This window comes from Arachis ipaensis, chromosome B07, assembly GCF_000816755.2.
Source record: "Arachis ipaensis cultivar K30076 chromosome B07, Araip1.1, whole genome shotgun sequence".
In the NCBI taxonomy this organism is placed as follows: domain Eukaryota; kingdom Viridiplantae; phylum Streptophyta; class Magnoliopsida; order Fabales; family Fabaceae; genus Arachis; species Arachis ipaensis.
Genome location: NC_029791.2, coordinates 61,297,684 through 61,304,138, shown reverse-complemented (window position 1 = coordinate 61,304,138; position 6,455 = coordinate 61,297,684). Strand labels below are relative to the sequence as shown.

At 35.4% G+C, this 6,455-nt stretch overlaps 1 pseudogene; it reads right to left on the bottom strand.

Annotated features, from left to right (window-relative positions):
* Positions 1,157-3,253, bottom strand: LOC107609007 (annotated as a pseudogene).

Genomic DNA, 6,455 nt, shown 5'->3' with positions numbered 1-6,455 from the left:
CTAAACATTTCTTTGAAAATTAAGTACCTACCATTTGTTCGCTTTAAATCTTCTGCTGAAGATCGTGACATTGCATGGTTGAGATCATCTTTCTCCCTGTTATAAGCTCTAGAACCATCATCCTAGTTACATCAGCAGTATTATTCAAGATATTCTCTTGTCCTTAATAAAGTATGTAATAGTGAATAAATTCAATAAAGTTCTTCATTAAAGCAATTGATAGTTGGAAGTGAATAATAATTTTCGGTTTCACAAAGCTGAATAATCAATCTAGAAGACATCATTATATGACATATGCTTAAAAGAATTGTTCAGAAAGAGCTAATATGACTTATCAATAAAGGATGCACATGATTCATAAATCATAAGAAATCCATAAATTTCTTGTGCACAAGATACATTCTTAAACATTGAAAGTATTTGATCAATGAAAAAGATAAATAAAACTTTATGTATAGTAATTTACATTTACATCTGGTTAGATGCTTCCATGTAAATAAAGTGATTTTCTTTTTTTAGTTTTTATTTTTTGGTGAGATGGTGAACACAAAAGATCATTATATATATATAGCCTGAAAAATCTTGAGGATGTGGAAAAAGCATAAAAAGTTATTTCAATTTGTTCTATATGACCAATATCAATAACCTTGATATTGACTAAAGTGGAATAAAACAATTGAACTATGGCATCCATATTTCAGTAAAAGATTCAGTTTTACCTATAATCTCTGGGGTAATATGGAGCAGCATTATATGGAGGGTATGCAGATGAGTTCAAACTATCTTGAAATGCTTTTCCATAATCATCATTGTCTGTCCCCCAATTATATCCTTCATGTGCTAACAATAAAATCAAAGTTTAAAAAGCTATGGTCAGAAGGATCATGATAGCATGGAACTAAACATTTCTTTGAAAATTAAGTACCTACCATTTGGTCGCTTTAAATCTTCTGCTGAAGATCGTGACATTGCATGGTTGAGATCATCTTTCTCCCTGTTATGAGCTCTAGAACCATCATCCTAGTTACATCAGCAGTATTATTCAAGATATTCTCTTGTCCTTAATAAAGTATGTAATAGTGAATAAATTCAATAAAGTTCTTCATTAAAGCAATTGATAGTTGGAAGTGAATAATAATTTTCGGTTTCACAAAGCTGAATAATCAATCTAGAAGGCATCATTATATGACATATGCTTAAAAGAATTGTTCAGAAAGAGCAAATATGACTTATCAATAAAGGATGCACATGATTCATAAATCATAAGAAATCCATAAATTTCTTGTGCACAAGATACAAAGTAGGATTTATGACATTGAATGAAATGTCATCACTTGGGTTTGGATATGAAATCTATTAGTACAGTTGTAGGGAAGCATGATGATGACATTCAAATTTGTTTGGCAGCATCCCCCAGAGTTGTCTTCAGATCTGTACATTGCATTGCCTTCTTCGAAACTTCCCAAACCATTAAGCAGAAACCTTTGTTCTTGGCTCTTGATTTGTTCATCTTCTGATAAAGCCATCTGACCCCTAATAAACAGAGCAAGATGTCAATTAATGTGAAAACCGAAGTAGACTGGCTAAGCTTACATTCCACATTTCAGAATAAAAGTAATGCCAGTATATAAAATTGTTGTTGAAAGCAAAAGGGCATGTTGTCGCTTCAAGGATAAAACTCAAACAGAAACATAACTTTAAACCAAAAGACTAACCAAGATCAAGCATTACAGGAAACAATTACCTCCATAAGGAGTCTATAATCTCTCCTTTCACAATATGCTGTTGAACTAATAAGGGTACATCATTTGGAGTAACATATCAAATTACTTAATGGTTTGGCACTTTATATAGTTTAATTTATTCAATTTGAGCAATACATATTATATAGTTTAATTGGCACTTTATCAAATTACCTCCATAAGCAATCTAGATTGAGCACCCACTAAACACTTCATCTAGCAAGCATTTGAAATTGAATGGTAACTTGGCACTAGAGTAGCTCCTTCTACTAGATTCACCACCCACTGCTTCAAGGAAAATCAAATTACTTAATTTTCCCAAACAACAACAAAATCAAGGAACAAAGTTTGGCGGGAAGCATGATGATGACATTCAAATTTTCCCACCTAAGAGTTAAATTTTTCCATTTTTTCACTGAAATCAATGAAACTGTTTTGTTGTTAAAAATACATATAGAGCATAAATTCCTCTTTAAATGTCCTCAATAAGATATGTATTTATTGATATTCACACACACCAATATGTTGCTCAGTAAGAAGATTACTTACCACATCAAAATGAATGCAAAATCAATCTGATAATGACTCTACAGCACCAAATGCCCAACAAGAACCACAATGACCCTGAACAATCAGCACAAGGATTATCTAAGTACCTCTTGAACCTTGATATTGTTTAGGGTTAAAATGTAGAAAAGAAAAGAAAAAATTACCTGATCTTCAATGCAGAAATTGATTCACCAATCCATGTTATTATGAATATGAGGGGGGAAAGAAAAAGATTCAGCACCTCCTTTCAAACAAACTATTTGATTAATAAATTAAACTTAACAATGGAGAAGGATCAAGCAAATGACCTATAATTGTTCCAATGGTACTACACTGAGACCATTGAGTCCTTGTATCAAACTCCTTTGGCAATTTCAATGATTTTGGATGAGTCACAATGAGTGCACCTATCAGTTCCTTCTTAAGAGTTGGTTTAACACCAAGCAGGCACTTAAATTCTCCAACCTGCAATCAAGCACAATATAGATTCTAAAAATGATAAAATTATAAAAAAATTGCCATGTTTTCAGCAAGATGTGGGACCTTTTTTTTAATTAGCAGTGCAATAACAACAGGATCTGCTTCAGTGACATGAACAAGAACAAATTTAAGTTCCGTACTAAACAAGAACAAATTCTCACCGTAATGACTTGGAACGACATGAGAATTAGTTCCACGAGATCTGATAGCTTCGAATGCAGCTTCAATCGAAGCTTCTAGAGACTCCAGTTCGCTTACCTTCCGCGCTCTGAGTGCTTCAAGCTGCCGGAGCAAAATCAGATTCAGAACCAGGGGACGAAGCTGCCGTCAAAGACGACGCAGAAACAGAATATGTAAGCATTACCTCAACGATTTGAATGGAATCGTCCCTGAAATACTATCCCGAAAGGCGAGAGCTCCACGAATTGAGAGGCTCCACAATCACCTCATCCTCCATTCATAACTCCAGCGGGTGACGCGTTTCTCTCTCTCTCGAATAACTCATTTATTTTTTTTTCATTTTTGGTATGGGCTTAGTAAATATCTGTTTGGGTTGGGTTTTTTATAATTAATTGGGTTGAAATCAAACAATGGGAGTTTTTTCTAATTATTTAAAATGGTTACAAATAAAATAGATTGTGGAGGTTCTAATAACTCTCACTAAAAAACTTCCACAAATAAATAAGAATTTTATAGTGTTGGATGATAAATGTGCATTCGTCACCATTATTTATTTATTTTTTGATGTTACCGAGTATTCCTTATGATTTCTTATATTAATTTATTATTTATATCCTTAGTGTTTTGATATATAAAACCAATGCTTGGATTCCTTGCACCATAAATATGTTGGTGGTCCAATCATTTTTATTTTCTTACCCCCTAAATTCCCATTGATTTATTAGATTAATTACTATTTAATTTATAGTATCCTCTTGGAAAACTGTTACTTGCATTATTAATATTATCTTTGTCTCCCTATTATTTTTTTTATTTACTTGCATGATAAATGTTAATACTACTACTACTATTATTACTGTTATTATTATTATTTTCCAAATTTAAGAATAAAACTCGAACTCAAAATTTTTAGGTGAAAATGGAGAGACTATGTCATTTGAGTTATAGTTCATTGGCATTATTATTATTATTGTTGTTGTTGTTGTTGTTCTAAGGGTTACTTAAATCGCTGATCTGGCCCGGACGTGAGGTCCAAACTCCTTTTGAGGCAGCGTCCGACTTATTCTGGTGCCGAGGTGCCATCGTCCGAATTTCTCGTAAAGAGGTGGGATGATACCTGTAAAAGACTCCGATGCTTAAGTTAGCAATGGCTTTAAACAGGTTTTTAGTAGATTAGAACGTGAATATACTTTATTTATAGTAGAGTTGTTTGACCACCTTTGTTGAAGTAGTTCCACCTTTATTGATGGGTAACTGTTCCCTTTATCTTAAGAGTTTATTAAGATCTATCTTTCAAGGAAGATAGAGATAGTTGGAAAGATTCGGGAAAGCAGTTACTTACTTAGATAAATATAAGCTGCCCCTTTTCATCGTATCCGACCTCTCTGAAGAGGTCGGGCCTCTTAGGTGGACCTTTCATCCTTATTGGGCCTGACTTTTGTGTTTGGGGCCAGGGTATGAACAGTGCCCCTACTTGAGTCCGAACTTTCAGGAGGTTGGGTTCAAGCATTTTATGGCTTTGGTTACGACGTAAGGTACACCACCTTCAAGAGGTCGGGTACTCGACGTGTTTTGAGATTTTGAACGTTGACTGTTTAAACGAGGGGCAAGTGTTACACGGCAGTTTCTTTGGGATCCGTGCACATCTTTAAAGAGGAGCATGAAATGACTATTTTGTCCCTTTTCTTTTATAAAATGCTTCGTGCTCTTCCTCTTCTCCTTTTCTCATTTTCGAAACGCTTCCCTTGCTCCCTTCATTGCAAAGACTCTCTCAATTCCTTTCTTTGTTTGTTTCACAACTGCTTTTGGTTTTCTTCAAGATTTTCTTTATTTTGGTTTGTTTGAAAGAGTTCTTGGTGAAGAGGATCGTCCGTGACTTTTTTGTTTGACGTGCCCTTCCATTCTTCGAATTTTATTAAGGTTGGTGCTTTTATGAGCTTTCATTTGTAGTCTTGGCTATTTTGAATGGTATTTGAAAATAATTAGGAATGTTTATTGATGATGGGAGTTTTTTATTTCCATTTATCTGTCACGAAACATTTTTTGAAATAATTTTTGAACAATTTTGTTGTTTGGACCGTGTTTCTGGAGTATTGAGGGACTATAGCCGTTTGTGACTGTTGAATGTGTTTGTGTTGCCCCTAATAGCATCGCTGCTGTTGGCGTAGGAGAGATGCCATTTTTGTGTATTTTTTAAAAGGTATTTTTAAATCATGTTTTGCATTTTGCCCCTAGTGTGAGTATGTATGGGCCTGTGTGCGTACGCACATAGCACACTCATCGAATAGGACATGAATTCAAATAGAAACCCTATTGCGCCATATACCCCCATTCCCTTTTCTCTCTTCTTCCTTGCCCAACTCACCCAACACCCAAACCCCACCCCCTTCCATCATTTCTGTCCAGCGACCACTGCAACCACCGTCGCACTCTCTCTCCTTTCCTTTCTTCTTCTTATTCTTCCTCCATCTCTATTCACCTTCGAGCTCTGCTCCCATCCTCAGCAACCCAGATTTGTGTGGCTCTTTTCTGGCGAAGCCCAGCCACCGTGACTCTGGCAGTCACAACCTCCTAGTCCCACGGCAACATCTTTCTCATTCTTCTTCTCTCCTTTTTCACGTCTTTCTTTGATGATAATCCATTCTTCTTTACCACCTTTGGAGTAGGCATAGGTTTGTTCTTTGAGCTACTTTTGGGTTGAGACACTCTAACCAGTTGTGAGTTGGTTACTGACTTTGGAGTAGATTTGGCAATAGGGTTTGAATCGGTTGTTAGAAGGGTTCTTGTTTCGGATTATTAGTTGGGTTGGGTGGAGTATGGATAGAATTGCTAGTTAGGATAGGTGGAGTAGGGGGTTGGAATCTAGGTGGGGATGAGGTTGTTCCTAGGGGGTATGGCCTTAAAGATTAATCCTATTCTTAGTTGGAGTGGATGAGTAAGGACTTCAATCACCACCTTCTTGTCTTTTTTAGATAGTAGTTCTTTGAAATACTCTGGTACAGAGACTCCATGCTCATAGTACACATGCATCAATCCATTATTTTTTTTTCCAGCATAGAAGCACATCTCCAGGAGTTTGGCATTAGTATTGATTTCTCTTAAATCAGTCTCCATTGGTCTATCAGAAAATGGAAACTAACCACCAACAACTTTCCACCTTATCATACCTAAATTATTTGTAATAGTTTGTAATGAAGATCACATCCAGTAGGTCTAGATTAAGCCCAGACATCTCGAAAGCATGGTCCATGAAGTATGATACACCACCATTCACATTCGTCACAAATGTTTCTCTATAGTGATACACAATAGTAATCACATCCATCTGCAAACAACAATTGATAATCAACATTATACTCTTCAAACAAACAAAAAAATCTAACCAATGTAAGGCATGGTCAACCAAGAATGTATAATAACTAAACCAAACTCTAACCCAACATTAAGTCATTAAGTCTAACAACATACATACAAAACTTCTTTTTTTACTACATTCCAACAATG